This window comes from Ascidiella aspersa, chromosome 4 (assembly GCF_963924565.1).
Source record: "Ascidiella aspersa chromosome 4, kaAscAspe10.2, whole genome shotgun sequence".
In the NCBI taxonomy this organism is placed as follows: domain Eukaryota; kingdom Metazoa; phylum Chordata; class Ascidiacea; order Phlebobranchia; family Ascidiidae; genus Ascidiella; species Ascidiella aspersa.
Genome location: NC_139450.1, coordinates 24,517,504 through 24,534,099, shown reverse-complemented (window position 1 = coordinate 24,534,099; position 16,596 = coordinate 24,517,504). Strand labels below are relative to the sequence as shown.

At 38.8% G+C, this 16,596-nt stretch overlaps 43 non-coding genes and 43 pseudogenes across 43 annotated transcripts; all 86 read left to right on the top strand.

Annotated features, from left to right (window-relative positions):
• Window positions 1-45: 45 nt before the first annotated feature.
• Window positions 46-164, top strand: LOC146154733 (5S ribosomal RNA; annotated as a pseudogene).
• A 65-nt stretch (window positions 165-229) lies between these two features.
• On the top strand, window positions 230-348 carry LOC146154732 (5S ribosomal RNA; annotated as a pseudogene).
• A 64-nt stretch (window positions 349-412) lies between these two features.
• On the top strand, window positions 413-531 carry LOC146154731 (5S ribosomal RNA). The gene has a single exon (XR_014496992.1). It is a non-coding gene; the product is annotated as a 5S ribosomal RNA (ribosomal RNA).
• Window positions 532-595: 64 nt separating this feature from the next.
• LOC146154730 (5S ribosomal RNA) lies at window positions 596-714 on the top strand (annotated as a pseudogene).
• A 74-nt stretch (window positions 715-788) lies between these two features.
• On the top strand, window positions 789-907 carry LOC146154729 (5S ribosomal RNA; annotated as a pseudogene).
• A 74-nt stretch (window positions 908-981) lies between these two features.
• LOC146154728 (5S ribosomal RNA) lies at window positions 982-1,100 on the top strand (annotated as a pseudogene).
• Window positions 1,101-1,173: 73 nt separating this feature from the next.
• On the top strand, window positions 1,174-1,292 carry LOC146154727 (5S ribosomal RNA; annotated as a pseudogene).
• Window positions 1,293-1,355: 63 nt separating this feature from the next.
• LOC146154726 (5S ribosomal RNA) lies at window positions 1,356-1,473 on the top strand (annotated as a pseudogene).
• A 64-nt stretch (window positions 1,474-1,537) lies between these two features.
• Window positions 1,538-1,656, top strand: LOC146154725 (5S ribosomal RNA). Its single transcript, XR_014495882.1, has one exon. It is a non-coding gene; the product is annotated as a 5S ribosomal RNA (ribosomal RNA).
• A 168-nt stretch (window positions 1,657-1,824) lies between these two features.
• On the top strand, window positions 1,825-1,943 carry LOC146154724 (5S ribosomal RNA). The gene has a single exon (XR_014497814.1). It is a non-coding gene; the product is annotated as a 5S ribosomal RNA (ribosomal RNA).
• A 63-nt stretch (window positions 1,944-2,006) lies between these two features.
• LOC146154723 (5S ribosomal RNA) lies at window positions 2,007-2,125 on the top strand. The gene has a single exon (XR_014496731.1). It is a non-coding gene; the product is annotated as a 5S ribosomal RNA (ribosomal RNA).
• Window positions 2,126-2,190: 65 nt separating this feature from the next.
• LOC146154722 (5S ribosomal RNA) lies at window positions 2,191-2,309 on the top strand (annotated as a pseudogene).
• Window positions 2,310-2,383: 74 nt separating this feature from the next.
• On the top strand, window positions 2,384-2,502 carry LOC146154721 (5S ribosomal RNA; annotated as a pseudogene).
• Window positions 2,503-2,566: 64 nt separating this feature from the next.
• On the top strand, window positions 2,567-2,685 carry LOC146154720 (5S ribosomal RNA). The gene has a single exon (XR_014497644.1). It is a non-coding gene; the product is annotated as a 5S ribosomal RNA (ribosomal RNA).
• Window positions 2,686-2,750: 65 nt separating this feature from the next.
• LOC146154719 (5S ribosomal RNA) lies at window positions 2,751-2,869 on the top strand. Its single transcript, XR_014498278.1, has one exon. It is a non-coding gene; the product is annotated as a 5S ribosomal RNA (ribosomal RNA).
• A 65-nt stretch (window positions 2,870-2,934) lies between these two features.
• On the top strand, window positions 2,935-3,053 carry LOC146154718 (5S ribosomal RNA; annotated as a pseudogene).
• Window positions 3,054-3,118: 65 nt separating this feature from the next.
• Window positions 3,119-3,237, top strand: LOC146154717 (5S ribosomal RNA; annotated as a pseudogene).
• A 65-nt stretch (window positions 3,238-3,302) lies between these two features.
• LOC146154716 (5S ribosomal RNA) lies at window positions 3,303-3,421 on the top strand (annotated as a pseudogene).
• A 64-nt stretch (window positions 3,422-3,485) lies between these two features.
• Window positions 3,486-3,604, top strand: LOC146154715 (5S ribosomal RNA). Its single transcript, XR_014495093.1, has one exon. It is a non-coding gene; the product is annotated as a 5S ribosomal RNA (ribosomal RNA).
• A 64-nt stretch (window positions 3,605-3,668) lies between these two features.
• On the top strand, window positions 3,669-3,787 carry LOC146154714 (5S ribosomal RNA). Its single transcript, XR_014496381.1, has one exon. It is a non-coding gene; the product is annotated as a 5S ribosomal RNA (ribosomal RNA).
• A 63-nt stretch (window positions 3,788-3,850) lies between these two features.
• LOC146154713 (5S ribosomal RNA) lies at window positions 3,851-3,969 on the top strand. The gene has a single exon (XR_014496582.1). It is a non-coding gene; the product is annotated as a 5S ribosomal RNA (ribosomal RNA).
• Window positions 3,970-4,043: 74 nt separating this feature from the next.
• Window positions 4,044-4,161, top strand: LOC146154712 (5S ribosomal RNA; annotated as a pseudogene).
• Window positions 4,162-4,234: 73 nt separating this feature from the next.
• Window positions 4,235-4,353, top strand: LOC146154711 (5S ribosomal RNA). The gene has a single exon (XR_014497806.1). It is a non-coding gene; the product is annotated as a 5S ribosomal RNA (ribosomal RNA).
• Window positions 4,354-4,418: 65 nt separating this feature from the next.
• LOC146154710 (5S ribosomal RNA) lies at window positions 4,419-4,537 on the top strand (annotated as a pseudogene).
• Window positions 4,538-4,601: 64 nt separating this feature from the next.
• Window positions 4,602-4,720, top strand: LOC146154709 (5S ribosomal RNA). Its single transcript, XR_014497949.1, has one exon. It is a non-coding gene; the product is annotated as a 5S ribosomal RNA (ribosomal RNA).
• A 64-nt stretch (window positions 4,721-4,784) lies between these two features.
• Window positions 4,785-4,903, top strand: LOC146154708 (5S ribosomal RNA). The gene has a single exon (XR_014497892.1). It is a non-coding gene; the product is annotated as a 5S ribosomal RNA (ribosomal RNA).
• Window positions 4,904-4,977: 74 nt separating this feature from the next.
• On the top strand, window positions 4,978-5,096 carry LOC146154707 (5S ribosomal RNA; annotated as a pseudogene).
• Window positions 5,097-5,169: 73 nt separating this feature from the next.
• LOC146154706 (5S ribosomal RNA) lies at window positions 5,170-5,288 on the top strand (annotated as a pseudogene).
• A 65-nt stretch (window positions 5,289-5,353) lies between these two features.
• On the top strand, window positions 5,354-5,472 carry LOC146154705 (5S ribosomal RNA; annotated as a pseudogene).
• A 63-nt stretch (window positions 5,473-5,535) lies between these two features.
• LOC146154704 (5S ribosomal RNA) lies at window positions 5,536-5,654 on the top strand. Its single transcript, XR_014496580.1, has one exon. It is a non-coding gene; the product is annotated as a 5S ribosomal RNA (ribosomal RNA).
• Window positions 5,655-5,728: 74 nt separating this feature from the next.
• LOC146154703 (5S ribosomal RNA) lies at window positions 5,729-5,846 on the top strand (annotated as a pseudogene).
• A 73-nt stretch (window positions 5,847-5,919) lies between these two features.
• On the top strand, window positions 5,920-6,038 carry LOC146154702 (5S ribosomal RNA). Its single transcript, XR_014497804.1, has one exon. It is a non-coding gene; the product is annotated as a 5S ribosomal RNA (ribosomal RNA).
• A 64-nt stretch (window positions 6,039-6,102) lies between these two features.
• Window positions 6,103-6,221, top strand: LOC146154701 (5S ribosomal RNA). Its single transcript, XR_014497891.1, has one exon. It is a non-coding gene; the product is annotated as a 5S ribosomal RNA (ribosomal RNA).
• A 74-nt stretch (window positions 6,222-6,295) lies between these two features.
• LOC146154700 (5S ribosomal RNA) lies at window positions 6,296-6,414 on the top strand (annotated as a pseudogene).
• Window positions 6,415-6,487: 73 nt separating this feature from the next.
• Window positions 6,488-6,606, top strand: LOC146154699 (5S ribosomal RNA; annotated as a pseudogene).
• A 73-nt stretch (window positions 6,607-6,679) lies between these two features.
• LOC146154698 (5S ribosomal RNA) lies at window positions 6,680-6,798 on the top strand (annotated as a pseudogene).
• A 73-nt stretch (window positions 6,799-6,871) lies between these two features.
• Window positions 6,872-6,990, top strand: LOC146154697 (5S ribosomal RNA). Its single transcript, XR_014495092.1, has one exon. It is a non-coding gene; the product is annotated as a 5S ribosomal RNA (ribosomal RNA).
• A 65-nt stretch (window positions 6,991-7,055) lies between these two features.
• Window positions 7,056-7,164, top strand: LOC146154696 (5S ribosomal RNA; annotated as a pseudogene).
• Window positions 7,165-7,228: 64 nt separating this feature from the next.
• LOC146154695 (5S ribosomal RNA) lies at window positions 7,229-7,347 on the top strand. The gene has a single exon (XR_014495091.1). It is a non-coding gene; the product is annotated as a 5S ribosomal RNA (ribosomal RNA).
• A 64-nt stretch (window positions 7,348-7,411) lies between these two features.
• LOC146154694 (5S ribosomal RNA) lies at window positions 7,412-7,530 on the top strand (annotated as a pseudogene).
• A 74-nt stretch (window positions 7,531-7,604) lies between these two features.
• Window positions 7,605-7,723, top strand: LOC146154693 (5S ribosomal RNA; annotated as a pseudogene).
• A 74-nt stretch (window positions 7,724-7,797) lies between these two features.
• LOC146154692 (5S ribosomal RNA) lies at window positions 7,798-7,916 on the top strand (annotated as a pseudogene).
• A 73-nt stretch (window positions 7,917-7,989) lies between these two features.
• LOC146154691 (5S ribosomal RNA) lies at window positions 7,990-8,108 on the top strand (annotated as a pseudogene).
• Window positions 8,109-8,171: 63 nt separating this feature from the next.
• LOC146154690 (5S ribosomal RNA) lies at window positions 8,172-8,290 on the top strand (annotated as a pseudogene).
• Window positions 8,291-8,364: 74 nt separating this feature from the next.
• LOC146154689 (5S ribosomal RNA) lies at window positions 8,365-8,483 on the top strand. Its single transcript, XR_014497421.1, has one exon. It is a non-coding gene; the product is annotated as a 5S ribosomal RNA (ribosomal RNA).
• A 65-nt stretch (window positions 8,484-8,548) lies between these two features.
• On the top strand, window positions 8,549-8,667 carry LOC146154688 (5S ribosomal RNA). Its single transcript, XR_014498277.1, has one exon. It is a non-coding gene; the product is annotated as a 5S ribosomal RNA (ribosomal RNA).
• A 63-nt stretch (window positions 8,668-8,730) lies between these two features.
• Window positions 8,731-8,848, top strand: LOC146154687 (5S ribosomal RNA; annotated as a pseudogene).
• Window positions 8,849-8,912: 64 nt separating this feature from the next.
• On the top strand, window positions 8,913-9,031 carry LOC146154686 (5S ribosomal RNA). The gene has a single exon (XR_014497188.1). It is a non-coding gene; the product is annotated as a 5S ribosomal RNA (ribosomal RNA).
• Window positions 9,032-9,199: 168 nt separating this feature from the next.
• On the top strand, window positions 9,200-9,318 carry LOC146154685 (5S ribosomal RNA). The gene has a single exon (XR_014498429.1). It is a non-coding gene; the product is annotated as a 5S ribosomal RNA (ribosomal RNA).
• Window positions 9,319-9,381: 63 nt separating this feature from the next.
• LOC146154684 (5S ribosomal RNA) lies at window positions 9,382-9,500 on the top strand. Its single transcript, XR_014496730.1, has one exon. It is a non-coding gene; the product is annotated as a 5S ribosomal RNA (ribosomal RNA).
• A 65-nt stretch (window positions 9,501-9,565) lies between these two features.
• LOC146154683 (5S ribosomal RNA) lies at window positions 9,566-9,684 on the top strand (annotated as a pseudogene).
• A 74-nt stretch (window positions 9,685-9,758) lies between these two features.
• On the top strand, window positions 9,759-9,877 carry LOC146154682 (5S ribosomal RNA). The gene has a single exon (XR_014497420.1). It is a non-coding gene; the product is annotated as a 5S ribosomal RNA (ribosomal RNA).
• Window positions 9,878-9,942: 65 nt separating this feature from the next.
• Window positions 9,943-10,061, top strand: LOC146154681 (5S ribosomal RNA; annotated as a pseudogene).
• Window positions 10,062-10,126: 65 nt separating this feature from the next.
• On the top strand, window positions 10,127-10,245 carry LOC146154680 (5S ribosomal RNA; annotated as a pseudogene).
• Window positions 10,246-10,309: 64 nt separating this feature from the next.
• On the top strand, window positions 10,310-10,428 carry LOC146154679 (5S ribosomal RNA). Its single transcript, XR_014495759.1, has one exon. It is a non-coding gene; the product is annotated as a 5S ribosomal RNA (ribosomal RNA).
• A 64-nt stretch (window positions 10,429-10,492) lies between these two features.
• LOC146154678 (5S ribosomal RNA) lies at window positions 10,493-10,611 on the top strand. Its single transcript, XR_014495530.1, has one exon. It is a non-coding gene; the product is annotated as a 5S ribosomal RNA (ribosomal RNA).
• Window positions 10,612-10,674: 63 nt separating this feature from the next.
• Window positions 10,675-10,793, top strand: LOC146154677 (5S ribosomal RNA; annotated as a pseudogene).
• Window positions 10,794-11,041: 248 nt separating this feature from the next.
• On the top strand, window positions 11,042-11,160 carry LOC146154676 (5S ribosomal RNA). Its single transcript, XR_014496486.1, has one exon. It is a non-coding gene; the product is annotated as a 5S ribosomal RNA (ribosomal RNA).
• A 64-nt stretch (window positions 11,161-11,224) lies between these two features.
• Window positions 11,225-11,343, top strand: LOC146154675 (5S ribosomal RNA). Its single transcript, XR_014495090.1, has one exon. It is a non-coding gene; the product is annotated as a 5S ribosomal RNA (ribosomal RNA).
• Window positions 11,344-11,408: 65 nt separating this feature from the next.
• LOC146154674 (5S ribosomal RNA) lies at window positions 11,409-11,527 on the top strand. Its single transcript, XR_014498276.1, has one exon. It is a non-coding gene; the product is annotated as a 5S ribosomal RNA (ribosomal RNA).
• Window positions 11,528-11,592: 65 nt separating this feature from the next.
• LOC146154673 (5S ribosomal RNA) lies at window positions 11,593-11,711 on the top strand (annotated as a pseudogene).
• Window positions 11,712-11,775: 64 nt separating this feature from the next.
• On the top strand, window positions 11,776-11,894 carry LOC146154672 (5S ribosomal RNA). The gene has a single exon (XR_014495089.1). It is a non-coding gene; the product is annotated as a 5S ribosomal RNA (ribosomal RNA).
• A 64-nt stretch (window positions 11,895-11,958) lies between these two features.
• On the top strand, window positions 11,959-12,077 carry LOC146154671 (5S ribosomal RNA). Its single transcript, XR_014497250.1, has one exon. It is a non-coding gene; the product is annotated as a 5S ribosomal RNA (ribosomal RNA).
• Window positions 12,078-12,140: 63 nt separating this feature from the next.
• On the top strand, window positions 12,141-12,259 carry LOC146154670 (5S ribosomal RNA; annotated as a pseudogene).
• A 74-nt stretch (window positions 12,260-12,333) lies between these two features.
• On the top strand, window positions 12,334-12,452 carry LOC146154669 (5S ribosomal RNA; annotated as a pseudogene).
• A 223-nt stretch (window positions 12,453-12,675) lies between these two features.
• LOC146154668 (5S ribosomal RNA) lies at window positions 12,676-12,794 on the top strand. The gene has a single exon (XR_014495088.1). It is a non-coding gene; the product is annotated as a 5S ribosomal RNA (ribosomal RNA).
• A 168-nt stretch (window positions 12,795-12,962) lies between these two features.
• LOC146154667 (5S ribosomal RNA) lies at window positions 12,963-13,081 on the top strand (annotated as a pseudogene).
• A 64-nt stretch (window positions 13,082-13,145) lies between these two features.
• Window positions 13,146-13,264, top strand: LOC146154666 (5S ribosomal RNA). Its single transcript, XR_014495087.1, has one exon. It is a non-coding gene; the product is annotated as a 5S ribosomal RNA (ribosomal RNA).
• Window positions 13,265-13,329: 65 nt separating this feature from the next.
• Window positions 13,330-13,448, top strand: LOC146154665 (5S ribosomal RNA). The gene has a single exon (XR_014498275.1). It is a non-coding gene; the product is annotated as a 5S ribosomal RNA (ribosomal RNA).
• A 65-nt stretch (window positions 13,449-13,513) lies between these two features.
• LOC146154664 (5S ribosomal RNA) lies at window positions 13,514-13,632 on the top strand (annotated as a pseudogene).
• Window positions 13,633-13,696: 64 nt separating this feature from the next.
• Window positions 13,697-13,815, top strand: LOC146154663 (5S ribosomal RNA). Its single transcript, XR_014495086.1, has one exon. It is a non-coding gene; the product is annotated as a 5S ribosomal RNA (ribosomal RNA).
• Window positions 13,816-13,879: 64 nt separating this feature from the next.
• Window positions 13,880-13,998, top strand: LOC146154662 (5S ribosomal RNA; annotated as a pseudogene).
• Window positions 13,999-14,063: 65 nt separating this feature from the next.
• Window positions 14,064-14,182, top strand: LOC146154661 (5S ribosomal RNA). Its single transcript, XR_014496289.1, has one exon. It is a non-coding gene; the product is annotated as a 5S ribosomal RNA (ribosomal RNA).
• A 65-nt stretch (window positions 14,183-14,247) lies between these two features.
• LOC146154660 (5S ribosomal RNA) lies at window positions 14,248-14,366 on the top strand (annotated as a pseudogene).
• A 74-nt stretch (window positions 14,367-14,440) lies between these two features.
• On the top strand, window positions 14,441-14,559 carry LOC146154659 (5S ribosomal RNA). Its single transcript, XR_014497419.1, has one exon. It is a non-coding gene; the product is annotated as a 5S ribosomal RNA (ribosomal RNA).
• Window positions 14,560-14,624: 65 nt separating this feature from the next.
• LOC146154658 (5S ribosomal RNA) lies at window positions 14,625-14,743 on the top strand. Its single transcript, XR_014498273.1, has one exon. It is a non-coding gene; the product is annotated as a 5S ribosomal RNA (ribosomal RNA).
• A 65-nt stretch (window positions 14,744-14,808) lies between these two features.
• On the top strand, window positions 14,809-14,927 carry LOC146154657 (5S ribosomal RNA; annotated as a pseudogene).
• Window positions 14,928-14,990: 63 nt separating this feature from the next.
• Window positions 14,991-15,109, top strand: LOC146154656 (5S ribosomal RNA). The gene has a single exon (XR_014496893.1). It is a non-coding gene; the product is annotated as a 5S ribosomal RNA (ribosomal RNA).
• Window positions 15,110-15,173: 64 nt separating this feature from the next.
• Window positions 15,174-15,292, top strand: LOC146154655 (5S ribosomal RNA). The gene has a single exon (XR_014495529.1). It is a non-coding gene; the product is annotated as a 5S ribosomal RNA (ribosomal RNA).
• Window positions 15,293-15,355: 63 nt separating this feature from the next.
• LOC146154654 (5S ribosomal RNA) lies at window positions 15,356-15,474 on the top strand (annotated as a pseudogene).
• A 65-nt stretch (window positions 15,475-15,539) lies between these two features.
• LOC146154653 (5S ribosomal RNA) lies at window positions 15,540-15,658 on the top strand (annotated as a pseudogene).
• Window positions 15,659-15,732: 74 nt separating this feature from the next.
• On the top strand, window positions 15,733-15,851 carry LOC146154652 (5S ribosomal RNA). Its single transcript, XR_014495085.1, has one exon. It is a non-coding gene; the product is annotated as a 5S ribosomal RNA (ribosomal RNA).
• Window positions 15,852-15,915: 64 nt separating this feature from the next.
• LOC146154651 (5S ribosomal RNA) lies at window positions 15,916-16,034 on the top strand. Its single transcript, XR_014495084.1, has one exon. It is a non-coding gene; the product is annotated as a 5S ribosomal RNA (ribosomal RNA).
• A 65-nt stretch (window positions 16,035-16,099) lies between these two features.
• On the top strand, window positions 16,100-16,218 carry LOC146154650 (5S ribosomal RNA). Its single transcript, XR_014498272.1, has one exon. It is a non-coding gene; the product is annotated as a 5S ribosomal RNA (ribosomal RNA).
• A 65-nt stretch (window positions 16,219-16,283) lies between these two features.
• On the top strand, window positions 16,284-16,402 carry LOC146154649 (5S ribosomal RNA; annotated as a pseudogene).
• A 64-nt stretch (window positions 16,403-16,466) lies between these two features.
• On the top strand, window positions 16,467-16,585 carry LOC146154648 (5S ribosomal RNA). The gene has a single exon (XR_014495082.1). It is a non-coding gene; the product is annotated as a 5S ribosomal RNA (ribosomal RNA).
• Window positions 16,586-16,596: the final 11 nt, after the last annotated feature.

Below are 16,596 nucleotides of genomic sequence, written 5' to 3'. Positions count from 1 at the left end.
TTAAAATTTTTGAAGATTTTAGACCAAAAAATGTTGACCAATACTGTCTACGACCATACCAGGTTGAATGCACCCGATCTGGTCCGATCTCGGAAGTTAAGTAACGTCGGGATTGGTGAGTACTTGGATGGGTGACCGCCTAGGAATACCAATTGTCGTAGGCAAAAAATGATTTATTTAAGTTTTTACATTTTTAAATAGATTAGACCAAAAAATGTTGACCAATACTGGCTACGACCATACCAGGTTGAATGCACCCGATCTCGTCCGATCTGGGAAGTTAAGCAACGTCGGGATTGGTTAGTACTTGGATGGGTGACCGCCTAGGAATACAAATTGTCGTAGGCACAATATGATTTATTTAAGTTTTTACATATTTAAATAGATTAGACCATAAATGTTGACCAATACTGTCTACGACCATACCAGGTTGAATGCACCCGATCTCGTCCGATCTCGGAAGTTAAGCAACGTCGGGATTGGTTAGTCCTTGGATGGGTGACCGCCTAGGAATACCAATTGTCGTAGGCAAAATATGATTTATTTAAGTTTTTACTTTTTTAAATAGATTAGACGTAAAATGTTGAGAAATACTCCTTACGACCATACCAGGTTGAATGCACCCGATCTCGTCCGATCTCGGAAGTTAAGCAACGTCGGGATTGGTTAGTACTTGGATGGTTGACCGCATAGGAATTCCAATTGTCATAGGCAAAATATGATTTATAAAATATATTTAAATGTTAACATTTTTGAAGATTTTAGACCAAAAAATGTTGACCAATACTGTCTACGACCATACCAGGTTGAATGCACCCGATCTCGTCCGATCTCGGAAGTTAAGCAACGTCGGGATTGGTTAGTACTTGGATGGGTGACCGCCTAGCAATACCAATTGTCATAGGCAAAATATGATTTTTAAAATATATTTAAATGTTAACATTTTTAAAGATTTTAGACCAAAAAATGTTGACCAATACTGTCTACGACCAAACCAGGTTGAATGCACCCGATCTCGTCCGATCTCGGAAGTTAAGCAACATCGGGATTGGTTGCAACTTGGATGGGTGACCGCCTAGGAATACCAATTGTCATAGGCAAAATATTATTTTTAAAATATATTTAAATGTTAGCATTTTAAAGATTTTAGACCAAAAAATGTTTACCAACACTGTCTACGACCATACCAGGTTCAATGAACCCGATCTCGTCCGATCTCGGAAGTTAAGCAACGTTGGGATTGGTTAGTACTTGGATGGGTGACCGCCTAGGAATACCAATTGTCGTAGGCACAATATGATTTATTTAAGTTTTACATTTTTATATAGATTAGACCATAAATGTTGACCAATACTGTCCACGACCATACCAGGATGAATGCACACGATCTCGTCCGATCTCGGAAGTTAAGAAACGTCGGGATTGGTTAGTACTTGGATGGGTGACCGCCTAGGAATCCAATTGTCGTAGGCACAATATGATTTATTTAAGTTTTTACATTTTTAAATAGATTAGACCATAAATGTTGACGATTACTGTCTACGACCATACCAGGTTGAATGCACCCGATCTCGTCCGATCTCGGAAGTTAAGCAACGTCGGGATTGGTTAGTACTTGGATGGGTGACCGCCTAGGAATATCAATTGTCGTAGGCAAAATAAGATTTATTTAAGTTTTTACATTTTTAAATAGATTAGACCAAAAAATGTTGACCAATACTGGCTACGACCATACCTAGGAATACCAATTGTCGTAGGCACAATATGATTTATTTAAGTTTTTACATTTTTAAATTGATTAGACCATAAATGTTGACCAATACTGTCCACGACCATACCAGGTTGAATGCACCCGATCTCCTCCGATCTCGGAAGTTAAGCAACGTCGGGATTGGTTAGTACTTGGATGGGTGACCGCCTAGGAATACCAATTGTCGTAGGCAAAATATGATTTATTTAAGTTTTTATTTTTAAAATAGAATAGACATAAAATGTTGACAAATACTGCTTACGACCATACCAGGTTGAATGCATCCGATCTCGTCCGATCTCGGAAGTTAAGCAACGTCGGGATTGGTTAGTACTTGGATGGGTGACCGCCTAGGAATACCAATTGTCGTAGGCAAAATATGATTTATTTAAGTTTTTACATTTTTAAATAGATTAGACCAAAAAATGTTGACCAATACTGGCTACGACCATACCAGGTTGAATTCACCCGATCTCGTCCGATCTCGGAAGTTAAGCAACGTCGGGATTGGTTAGTACTTGGATGGGTGACCACCTAGCAATTCCAATTGTCATAGGCAAAATATGATTTTTCAAATATATTTAAATGTTAACATTTTTAAAGATTTTAGACCAAAAAATGTTGACCAATACTGTCTACGACCATACCAGGTTGAATGCACCCGATCTCGTCCGATCTAGTAAGTTAAGCAACGTCGGGATTGGTTAGTACTTGGATGGGTGACCGCCTAGGAATACCAATTGTCGTAGGCATAATATCATTTATTTAAGTTTTTACATTTTTAAATAGATTAGACCATAAATGTTGACCAATACTGTCTACGACCATACCAGGTTGAATGCACCCGATCTCGTCCGATCTCGGAAGTTAAGCAACGTCGCGATTGGTTAGTACTTGGATGGGTGACCGCCTAGGAATACCAATTGTCGTAGGCAAAATATAATTTATTTAAGTTTTTACATTTTTAAATAGATTAGACCAAAAAATGTTGAACAATACTGGCTACGAACATACCAGGTTGAATGCACCCGATCTCGTCCGATCTCGGAAGTTAAGCAACGTCGGGATTGGTTAGTACTTGGATGGGTGACCGCCTAGGAATACCAATTGTCGTAGGCAAAATATGATTTATTTAAGTTTTTACATTTTTAAATAGATTAGACCTAAAAATGTTGACCAATACTGGCTACGACCATACCAGGTTGAATGCACCCCATCTCGTCCGATCTCGGAAGTTAAGCAACGTCGGGATTGGTTAGTACTTGGATGGGTGACCGCCAAGGAATACCAATTGTCGTAGGCACAATATGATTTGTTTAAGTTTTTACATTTTTAAATAGATTAGACCTAAAAATGTTGACCAATACTGGCTACGACCATACCAGGTTGAATGCACCCCATCTCGTCCGATCTCGGAAGTTAAGCAACGTCGGGATTGGTTAGTACTTGGATGGGTGACCGCCTAGGAATACAAATTGTCGTAGGCAAAATATGATTTATTTAAGTTTTTACATTTTTAAATAGATTAGACCTAAAAATGTTGACCAATACTGGCTACGACCATACCAGGTTGAATGCACCCCATCTCGTCCGATCTCGGAAGTTAAGCAACGTCGGGATTGGTTAGTACTTGGATGGGTGACCGCCAAGGAATACCAATTGTCGTAGGCACAATATGATTTGTTTAAGTTTTTACATTTTTAAATAGATTAGACCATAAATGTTGACCAATACTGTCTACGACCATACCAGGTTGAATGCACCCGATCTCGTCCGATCTCGGAAGTTAAGCAACGTCGGGATTGGTTAGTACTTGGATGGGTGACCGCCTAGGAATACCAATTGTCGTAGGCAAAATATGATTTATTTAAGTTTTTACTTTTTTAAATAGATTAGACGTAAAATGTTGAGAAATACTGCTTACGACCATACCAGGTTGAATGCACCCGATCTCGTCCGATCTCGGAAGTTAAGCAACGTCGGGATTGGTTAGTACTTGGATGGGTGGCCGCCTAGGAATACCAATTGTCGTAGGCAAATATGATTTATTTAAGTTTTTACTTTTTTAAATAGATTAGACGTAAAATGTTGAGAAATACTGCTTATGACCATACCAGGTTGAATGCACCCGATCTCGTCCGATCTCGGAAGTTAAGCAACGTCGGGATTGGTTAGTACTTGGATGGGTGACCGCATAGGAATTCCAATTGTCATAGGCAAAATATGATTTATAAAATATATTTAAATGTTAACATTTTTGAAGATTTTAGACCATAAAATGTTGACCAATCCTGTCTACGACCATACCAGGTTGAATGCACCCTATCTCGTCCGATCTCGGAAGTTAAGCAACGTCGGGATTGGTTAGTACTTGGATGGGTGATGCCTAGCAATACCAATTGTCATAGGCAAATATGATTTTTAAAATATATTTAAATGTTAACATTTTTAAAGATTTTAGACCAAAAAATGTTGACCAATACTGTTTACGACCAAACCAGGTTGAATCCACCCGATCTCGTCCGATCTCGGAAGTTAAGCAACGTCGGGATTGGTTAGTACTTGGATGGGTGACCGCCTAGGAATACCAATTGTCGTAGGCAAAATATGATTTATTTAAGTTTTTACATTTTTAAATAGATTAGACCAAAAAATGTTGACCAATACTGGCTACGACCATATCAGGTTGAATGCACCCGATCTCGTCCGATCTGGGAAGTTAAGCAACGTCGGGATTGGTTAGTACTTGGATGGGTGACCGCCTAGGAATACCATTTGTCGTAGGCACAATATGATTTATTTAAGTTTTTACATGTTTAAATAGATTAGACCATAAATGTTGACCAATACTGTCTACGACCATACCAGCTTGAATGCACCCGATCTCGTCCGATCTCGGAAGTTAAGCAACGTCGGGATTGATTAGTACTTGGATGGGTGACCGCCTAGGAATACCAATTGTCGTAGGCAAAATATGATTTATTTAAGTTTTTACTTTTTTAAATAGATTAGACGTAAAATGTTGAGAAATACTGCTTACGACCATACCAGGTTGAATGCACCCGATCTCGTCCGATCTCGGAAGTTAAGCAACGTCGGGATTGGTTAGTACTTGGATGGGTGACCGCATAGGAATTCCAATTGTCATAGGCAAAATATGGTTTATAAAATATATTTAAATGTTAACATTTTTGAAGATTTTAGACCAAAAAATGTAGACCAATACTGTCTACGACCATACCAGGTTGAATGCACCCGATCTCGTCCGATCTCGGAAGTTAAGCAACATCGGGATTGGTTGCTACTTGGATGGGTGACCGCCTAGGAATACCAATTGTCATAGGCAAAATATTATTTTTAAAATATATTTAAATGTTAGCATTTTAAAGATTTTAGACCAAAAAATGTTTACCAACACTGTCTACGACCATACCAGGTTCAATGCACCCGATCTCGTCCGATCTAGGAAGTTAAGCAACGTTGGGATTGGTTAGTAATTGGGTGGGTGACCGCCTAGGAATACCAATTGTCATAGGCAAAATATTATTTATTTAAGTTTTTACATTTTTAAATAGATTAGACCTAAAAATGTTGACCAATACTGGCTACGACCATACCAGGTTGAATGCACCCCATCTCGTCCGATCTCGGAAGTTAAGCAACGTCGGGATTGGTTAGTACTTGGATGGGTGACCGCCAAGGAATACCAATTGTCGTAGGCAAATATGATTTATTTAAGTTTTTACTTTTTTAAATAGATTAGACGTAAAATGTTGAGAAATACTGCTTATGACCATACCAGGTTGAATGCACCCGATCTCGTCCGATCTCGGAAGTTAAGCAACGTCGGGATTGGTTAGTACTTGGATGGGTGACCGCATAGGAATTCCAATTGTCATAGGCAAAATATGATTTATAAAATATATTTAAATGTTAACATTTTTGAAGATTTTAGACCATAAAATGTTGACCAATCCTGTCTACGACCATACCAGGTTGAATGCACCCTATCTCGTCCGATCTCGGAAGTTAAGCAACGTCGGGATTGGTTAGTACTTGGATGGGTGATGCCTAGCAATACCAATTGTCATAGGCAAATATGATTTTTAAAATATATTTAAATGTTAACATTTTTAAAGATTTTAGACCAAAAAATGTTGACCAATACTGTTTACGACCAAACCAGGTTGAATCCACCCGATCTCGTCCGATCTCGGAAGTTAAGCAACGTCGGGATTGGTTAGTACTTGGATGGGTGACCGCCTAGGAATACCAATTGTCGTAGGCAAAATATGATTTATTTAAGTTTTTACTTTTTTAAATAGATTAGACGTAAAATGTTGAGAAATACTGCTTACGACCATACCAGGTTGAATGCACCCGATCTCGTCCGATCTCGGAAGTTAAGCAACGTCGGGATTGGTTAGTACTTGGATGGGTGACCGCATAGGAATTCCAATTGTCATAGGCAAAATATGGTTTATAAAATATATTTAAATGTTAACATTTTTGAAGATTTTAGACCAAAAAATGTAGACCAATACTGTCTACGACCATACCAGGTTCAATGCACCCGATCTCGTCCGATCTCGGAAGTTAAGCAACATCGGGATTGGTTGCTACTTGGATGGGTGACCGCCTAGGAATACCAATTGTCATAGGCAAAATATTATTTTTAAAATATATTTAAATGTTAGCATTTTAAAGATTTTAGACCAAAAAATGTTTACCAACACTGTCTACGACCATACCAGGTTCAATGCACCCGATCTCGTCCGATCTAGGAAGTTAAGCAACGTTGGGATTGGTTAGTAATTGGATGGGTGACCGCCTAGGAATACCAATTGTCATAGGCAAAATATTATTTTTAAAATATATTTAAATGTTAGCATTTTAAAGATTTTAGACCAAAAAATGTTTACCAACACATTCTACGACCATACCAGGTTCAATGCACCCGATCTCGTCCGATCTCGGAAGTTAAGCAACGTCGGGATTGGTTAGTACTTGGATGGGTGACCGCCTAGGAATACCAATTCTCATAGCAAAATATGATTTTTTAAATATATTTAAATGTTAACATTTTTAAAGATTTTAGACCAAAAAATGTTGTCCAATACTGTCTACGACCATACCAGGTTGAATGCACCCGATCTCGTCCGATCTCGGAAGTTAAGCAACGTCGGGATTGGTTAGTACTTGGATGGGTGACCGCCTAGGAATACCAATTGTCGTAGGCAAAATATGATTTATTTAAGTTTTTACATTTTTAAATAGATTAGACCAAAAAATGTTGACCAATACTGGCTACGACCATACCAGGTTGAATGCACCCGATCTCGGAAGTTAAGCAACGTCGGGATTGGTTAGTACTTGGATGGGTGACCGCCTAGGAATACCAATTGTCGTAGGCACAATATGATTTGTTTAAGTTTTTACATTTTTAAATAGATTAGACCATAAATGTTGACCAATACTGTCTACGACCATACCAGGTTGAATGCACCCGATCTCGTCCGATCTCGGAAGTTAAGCAACGTCGGGATTGGTTAGTACTTGGATGGGTGACCGCCTAGGAATACCAATTGTCGTAGGCAAAATATGATTTATTTAAGTTTTTACTTTTTTAAATAGATTAGACGTAAAATGTTGAGAAATACTGCTTACGACCATACCAGGTTGAATGCACCCGATCTCGTCCGATCTCGGAAGTTAAGCAACGTCGGGATTGGTTAGTAATTGGATGGGTGACCGCATAGGAATTCCAATTGTCATATGCAAAATATGATTTATAAAATATATTTAAATGTTAACATTTTTGAAGATTTTAGACCAAAAAATGTTGACCAATACTGTCTACGACCATACCAGGTTGAATGCACCCGATCTCGTCCGATCTCGGAAGTTAAGCAACGTCGGGATTGGTTAGTACTTGGATGGGTGGCCGCCTAGCAATACCAATTGTCATAGGCAAAATATGATTTTTAAAATATATTTAAATGTTAACATTTTTAAAGATTTTAGACCAAAAAATGTTGACCAATACTGTCTACGACCAAACCAGGTTGAATGCACCCGATCTCGTCCGATCTCGGAAGTTAAGCAACATCGGGATTGGTTGCTACTTGGATGGGTGACCGCCTAGGAATACCAATTGTCATAGGCAAAATATTATTTTTAAAATATATTTAAATGTTAGCATTTTAAAGATTTTAGACCAAAAAATGTTTACCAACACTGTCTACGATCATACCAGGTTCAATGCACCCGATCTCGTCCGATCTCGGAAGTTAAGCAACGTTGGGATTGGTTAGTACATGGATGGGTGACCGCCTAGGAATACCAATTGTCGTAGGCAAAATATGATTTATTTAAGTTTTTATTTTTAAAATAGAATAGACATAAAATGTTGAGAAATACTGCTTACGACCATACCAGGTTGAATGCATCCGATCTCGTCCGATCTCGGAAGTTAAGCAACGTCGGGATTGGTTAGTACTTGGATGGGTGACCGCCTAGCAATTCCAATTGTCATAGGCAAAATATGATTTTTCAAATATATTTAAATGTTAACATTTTTAAAGATTTTAGACCAAAAAATGTTGACCAATACTGTCTACGACCATACCAGGTTGAATGCACCCGATCTCGTCCGATCTCGTAAGTTAAGCAACGTCGGGATTGGTTAGTACTTGGATGGGTGACCGCCTAGGAATACCAATTGTCGTAGGCATAATATCATTTATTTAAGTTTTTACATTTTTAAATAGATTAGACCAAAAAATGTTGACCAATACTGGCTACGAACATACCAGGTTGAATGCACCCGATCTCGTCCGATCTCGGAAGTTAAGCAACGTCGGGATTGGTTAGTACTTGGATGGGTGACCGCCTAGGAATACCAATTGTCGTAGGCACAATATGATTTATTTAAGTTTTACATTTTTAAATAGATTAGACCATAAATGTTGACCAATACTGTCCACGACCATACCAGGTTGAATGCACACGATCTCGTCCGATATCGGAAGTTAAGAAACGTCGGGATTGGTTAGTACTTGGATGGGTGACCGCCTAGGAATCCAATTGTCGTAGGCACAATATGATTTATTTAAGTTTTTACATTTTTAAATAGATTAGACCATAAATGTTGACGATTACTGTCTACGACCATACCAGGTTGAATGCACCCGATCTCGTCCGATCTCGGAAGTTAAGCAACGTCGGGATTGGTTAGTACTTGGATGGTTGACCGCCTAGGAATATCAATTGTCGTAGGCAAAATATGATTTATTTAAGTTTTTACATTTTTAAATAGATTAGACCAAAAAATGTTGACCAATACTGGCTACGACCATACCTAGGAATACAAATTGTCGTAGGCACAATATGATTTATTTAAGTTTTTACATTTTTAAATTGATTAGACCATAAATGTTGACCAATACTGTCTACGACCATACCAGGTTGAATGCACCCGATCTACTCCGATCTCGGAAGTTAAGCAACGTCGGGATTGGTTAGTACTTGGATGGGTGACCGCCTAGGAATACCAATTGTCGTAGGCAAAATATGATTTATTTAAGTTTTTATTTTTAAAATAGAATAGACATAAAATGTTGAGAAACACTGCTTACGACCATACCAGGTTGAATGCATCCGATCTCGTCCGATCTCGGAAGTTAAGCAACGTCGGGATTGGTTAGTACTTGGATGGGTGACCGCCTAGGAATACCAATTGTCGTAGGCAAAATATGATTTATTTAAGTTTTTACATTTTTAAATAGATTAGACCAAAAAATGTTGACCAATACTGGCTGCGACCATACCAGGTTGAATGCACCCGATCTCGTCCGATCTCGGAAGTTAAGCAACGTCGGGATTGGTTAGTACTTGGATGGGTGACCGCCTAGCAATTCCAATTGTCATAGGCAAAATATGATTTTTCAAATATATTTAAATGTTAACATTTTTAAAGATTTTAGACCAAAAAATGTTGACCAATACTGTCTACGACCATACCAGGTTGAATGCACCCGATCTCGTCCGATCTCGTAAGTTAAGCAACGTCGGGATTGGTTAGTACTTGGATGGGTGACCGCCTAGGAATACCAATTGTCGTAGGCATAATATCATTTATTTAAGTTTTTACATTTTTAAATAGATTAGACCAAAAAATGTTGACCAATACTGGCTACGAACATACCAGGTTGAATGCACCCGATCTCGTCCGATCTCGGAAGTTAAGCAACGTCGGGATTGGTTAGTACTTGGATGGGTGACCGCCTAGGAATACCAATTGTCGGAGGCAAAATATGATTTATTTAAGTTTTTACATTTTTAAATAGATTAGACCTAAAAATGTTGACCAATACTGGCTACGACCATACCAGGTTGAATGCACCCCATCTCGTCCGATCTCGGAAGTTAAGCAACGTCGGGATTGGTTAGTACTTGGATGGGTGACCGCCAAGGAATACCAATTGTCGTAGGCACAATATGATTTGTTTAAGTTTTTACATTTTTAAATAGATTAGACCATAAATGTTGACCAATACTGTCTACGACCATACCAGGTTGAATGCACCCGATCTCGTCCGATCTCGGAAGTTAAGCAACGTCGGGATTGGTTAGTACTTGGATGGGTGACCACCTAGGAATACCAATTGTCGTAGGCAAAATATGATTTATTTAAGTTTTTACTTTTTTAAATAGATTAGACGTAAAATGTTGAGAAATACTGCTTACGACCATACCAGGTTGAATGCACCCGATCTCGTCCGATCTCGGAAGTTAAGCAACGTCGGGATTGGTTAGTACTTGGATGGGTGACCGCCTAGGAATACCAATTGTCGTAGGCATTATATGATTTATTTAAGTTTTTATTTTTAAAATAGAATAGACATAAAATGTTGAGAAATACTGCTTACGGCCATACCAGGTTGAATGCACCCGATCTCGTCCGATCTCGGAAGTTAAGCAACGTCGGGATTGGTTAGTACTTGGATGGGTGACCGCCTAGGAATACCAATTGTATTAGGCAAAATATGATTTATTTAAGTTTTTACATTTTTAAATAGATTAGACCAAAAAATGTTGACGAATACTGGCTACGACCATACCAGGTTGAATGCACCCGATCTCGGAAGTTAAGCAACGTCGGGATTGGTTAGTACGTGGATGGGTGACCGCCTAGCAATACCAATTGTCATAGGCAAAATATGATTTTTAAAATATATTTAAATGTTAACATTTTTAAAGATTTTAGACCAAAAAATGTTGACCAATACTATCTACGACCATACCAGGTTGAATGCACCCGATCTCGTCCGATCTCGGAAGTTAAGCAACGTCGGGATTGGTTAGTACTTGGATGGGTGACCGCCTAGGAATACCAATTGTCGTAGGCATAATATCATTTATTTAAGTTTTTACATTTTTAAATAGATTAGACCATAAATGTTGACCAATACTGTCTACGACCATACCAGGTTGAATGCACCCGATCTCGTCCGATCTCGGAAGTTAAGCAACGTCGGGATTGGTTAGTACTTGGATGGGTGACCGCCTAGGAATACCAATTGTCGTAGGCAAAATATGATTTATTTAAGTTTTTACATTTTTAAATAGATTAGACCAAAAAATGTTGACCAATACTGGCTACGAACATACCAGGTTGAATGCACCCGATCTCGTCCGATCTCGGAAGTTAAGCAACGTCGGGATTGGTTAGTACTTGGATGGGTGACCGCCTAGGAATACCAATTGTCGTAGGCAAAATATGATTTATTTAAGTTTTTACATTTTTAAATAGATTAGACCAAAAAATATTGACCAATACAGGCTACGACAATACCAGGTTGAATGCACCCCATCTCGTCCGATCTCGGAAGTTAAGCCACGTCGGGATTGGTTAGTACTTGGATGGGTGACCGCCAAGGAATACCAATTGTCGTAGGCACAATATGATTTGTTTAAGTTTTTACATTTTTAAATAGATTAGACCATAAATGTTGACCGATACTGTCTACGACCATACCAGGTTGAATGCACCCGATCTCGTCCGATCTCGGAAGTTAAGCAACGTCGGGATTGGTTAGTACTTGGATGGGTGACCGCCTAGGAATACCAATTGTCGTAGGCAAAATATGATTTATTTAAGTTTTTACTTTTTTAAATAGATTAGACGTAAAATGTTGAGAAATAATGCTTACGACCATACCAGGTTGAATGCACCCGATCTCGTCCGATCTCAGAAGTTAAGCAACGTCGGGATTGGTTAGTACTTGGATGGGTGACCGCCTAGGAATACCAATTGTCGTAGGCAAATATGATTTATTTAAGTTTTTACTTTTTTAAATAGATTAGACGTAAAATGTTGAGAAATACTGCTTATGACCATACCAGGTTGAATGCACCCGATCTCTTCCGATCTCGGAAGTTAATCAACGTCGGGATTGGTTAGTACTTGGATGGGTGACCGCATAGGAATTCCAATTGTCATAGGCAAAATATGATTTATAAAATATATTTAAATGTTAACATTTTTGAAGATTTTAGACCAAAAAATGTTGACCAATACTGTCTACGACCATACCAGGTTGAATGCACCCGATCTCGTCCGATCTCGGAAGTTAAGCAACGTCGGGATTGGTTAGTACTTGGATGGGTGACCGCCTAGCAATACCAATTGTCATAGGCAAAATATTATTTTTAAAATATATTTAAATGTTAGCATTTTAAAGATTTTAGACCAAAAAATGTTTACCAACACTGCCTACGACCATACCAGGTTCAATGCACCCGATCTTGGTTAGTACTTGGATGGGTGACCGCCTAGGAATACCAATTGTCGTAGGCACAATATAATTTATTTAAGTTTTTACATTTTTAAATAGATTAGACCATAAATGTTGACGATTACTGTCTACGACCATACCAGGTTGAATGCACCCGATCTCGTCCGATCTCGGAAGTTAAGCAACGTCGGGATTGGTTAGTACTTGGATGGGTGACCGCCTAGGAATACCAATTGTCGTAGGCAAAATAAGATTTAATTAAGTTTTTACATTTTTAAATAGATTAGACCAAAAAATGTTGACCAATACTGGCTACGACCATACCTAAGAATACCAATTGTCGTAGGCACAATATGATTTATTTAAGTTTTTACATTTTTAAATTGATTAGACCATAAATGTTGACCAATGCTGTCTACGACCATACCAGGTTGAATGCACCCGATCTCCTCCGATCTCGGAAGTTAAGCAACGTCGGGATTGGTTAGTACTTGGATGGGTGACAGCCTAGGAATACCAATTGTCGTAGGCTTAATATCATTTATATAAGTTTTTACATTTTTAAATAGATTAGACCATAAATGTAGACCAATACTGTCTACGACCATACCAGGTTGAATGCACCCGATCTCGTCCGATCTCGGAAGTTAAGCAACGTCGGGATTGGTTAGTACTTGGATGGGTGACCGCCTAGGAATACCAATTGTCGTAGGCAAAATATGATTTAGTTAAGTTTTTACATTTTTAAATAGATTAGACCAAAAAATGTTGACCAATACTGGCTACGAACATACCAGGTTGAATGCACCCGATCTCGTCCGATCTCGGAAGTTAAGCAACGTCGGGATTGGTTAGTACTTGGATGGGTGACCGCCTAGGAATACCAATTGTCGTAGGCAAAATATGATTCATTTAAGTTTTTACATTTTTAAATAGATTAGACCAAAAAATATTGACCAATACAGGCTACGACCATACCAGGTTGAATGCACCCCATCTCGTCCGAACTCGGAAGTTAAGCCACGTCGGGATTGGTTAGTACTTGGATGGGTGACCGCTTAGGAATACCAATTGTCGTAGGCACAATATGATTTATTTAAGTTTTTACATTTTTAAATAGATTAGACCATAAATGTTGACCAATACTGTCTACGACCATACCAGGTTGAATGCACCCGATCTCGTCCGATCTCGGAAGTTAAGCAACGTCGGGATTGGTTAGTACTTGGATGGGTGACCGCCTAGGAATACCAATTGTCGTAGGCACAATATGATTTATTTAAGTTTTTACATTTTTAAATAGATTAGACCATAAATGTTGACCAATACTGACTACGAACATACCAGGTTGAATGCACCCGATCTCGTCCGATCTCGGAAGTTAAGCAACGTCGGGATTGGTTGGTAGTTGGATGGTTGACCGCCTAGGAATACCAATTGTCGTAGGCAAAATATTATTTATTTAAGTTTTTACATTTTTAAATAGATTAGACCAAAAAATGTTGACCAATACTGGCTACGACCATACCAGGTTGAATGCACCCGATCTCGTCCGATCTCGGAAGTTAAGCAACGTCGGGATTGGTTAGTACTTGGATGGGTGACCGCCTAGGAATACCAATTGTCGTAGGCAAAATATGATTTATTTAAGTTTTTACATTTTTAAATAGATTAGACCAAAAAATGTTGACCAATACTGGCTACGACCATACCAGGTTGAATGCACCCGATCTCGTCCGATCTCGGAAGTTAAGCAACGTCGGGATTGGTTAGTACTTGGATGGGTGACCGCCTAGCAATTCCAATTGTCATAGGCAAAATATGATTTTTCAAATATATTTAAATGTTAACATTTTTAAAGATTTTAGACCAAAAAATGTTGACCAATACTGTCTACGACCATACCAGGTTGAATGCACCCGATCTCGTCCGATCTCGTAAGTTAAGCAACGTCGGGATTGGTTAGTACTTGGATGGGTGACCGCCTAGGAATACCAATTGTCGTAGGCATAATATCATTTATTTAAGTTTTTACATTTTTAAATAGATTAGACCAAAAAATGTTGACCAATACTGGCTACGAACATACCAGGTTGAATGCACCCGATCTCGTCCGATCTCGGAAGTTAAGCAACGTCGGGATTGGTTAGTACTTGGATGGGTGACCGCCTAGGAATACCAATTGTCGTAGGCAAATTATGATTTATTTAAGTTTTTACATTTTTAAATAGATTAGACCTAAAAATGTTGACCAATACTGGCTACGACCATGCCAGGTTGAATGCACCCCATCTCGTCCGATCTCGGAAGTTAAGCAACGTCGGGATTGGTTAGTACTTGGATGGGTGACCGCCAAGGAATACCAATTGTCGTAGGCACAATATGATTTGTTTAATTTTTACATTTTTAAATAGATTAGACCATAAATGTTGACCAATACTGTCTACGACCATACCAGGTTGAATGCACCCGATCTCGTCCGATCTCGGAAGTTAAGCAACGTCGGGATTGGTTAGTACTTGGATGGGTGACCACCTAGGAATACCAATTGTCATAGGCAAAATATGATTTATTTAAGTTTTTACTTTTTTAAATAGATTAGACGTAAAATGTTGAGAAATACTGCTTACGACCATACCAGGTTGAATGCACCCGATCTCGTCCGATCTCGGAAGTTAAGCAACGTCGGGATTGGTTAGTACTTGGATGGGTGACCGCCTAGGAATACCAATTGTCGTAGGCATTATATGATTTATTTAAGTTTTTATTTTTAAAATAGAATAGACATAAAATGTTGAGAAATACTGCTTACGGCCATACCAGGTTGAATGCACCCGATCTCGTCCGATCTCGGAAGTTAAGCAACGTCGGGATTGGTTAGTACTTGGATGGGTGACCGCCTAGGAATACCAATTGTATTAGGCAAAATATGATTTATTTAAGTTTTTACATTTTTAAATAGATTAGACCAAAAAATGTTGACCAATACTGGCTACGACCATACCAGGTTGAATGCACCCGATCTCGTCCGATCTCGGAAGTTAAGCAACGTCGGGATTGGTTAGTACGTGGATGGGTGACCGCCTAGCAATACCAATTGTCATAGGCAAAATATGATTTTTAAAATATATTTAAATGTTAACATTTTTAAAGATTTTAGACCAAAAAATGTTGACTAATACTGTCTACGACCATACCAGGTTGAATGCACCCGATCTCGTCCGATCTCGGAAGTTAAGCAACGTCGGGATTGGTTAGTACTTGGATGGGTGACCGCCTAGGAATACCAATTGTCGTAGGCATAATATCATTTATTTAAGTTTTTACATTTTTAAATAGATTAGACCATAAATGTTGACCAATACTGTCTACGACCATACCAGGTTGAATGCACCCGATCTCGTCCGATCTCGGAAGTTAAGCAACGTCGGGATTGGTTAGTACTTGGATGGGTGACCGCCTAGGAATACCAATTGTCGTAGGCAAAATATGATTTATTTAAGTTTTTACATTTTTAAATAGATTAGACCAAAAAATGTTGACCAATACTGGCTACGAACATACCAGGTTGAATGCACCCGATCTCGTCCGATCTCGGAAGTTAAGCAACGTCGGGATTGGTTAGTACTTGGATGGGTGACCGCCTAGGAATACCAATTGTCGTAGGCAAAATATGATTTATTTAAGTTTTTACATTTTTAAATAGATTAGACCAAAAAATATTGACCAATACAGGCTACGACAATACCAGGTTGAATGCACCCCATCTCGTCCGATCTCGGAAGTTAAGCCACGTCGGGATTGGTTAGTACTTGGATGGGTGACCGCCAAGGAATACCAATTGTCGTAGGCACAATATGATTTGTTTAAGTTTTTACATTTTTAAATAGATTAGACCATAAATGTTGACCGATACTGTCTACGACCATACCAGGTTGAATGCACCCGATCTCGTCCGATCTCGGAAGTTAAGCAACGTCGGGATTGGTTAGTACTTGGATGGGTGACCGCCTAGGAATACCAATTGTCGTAGGCAAAATATGATTT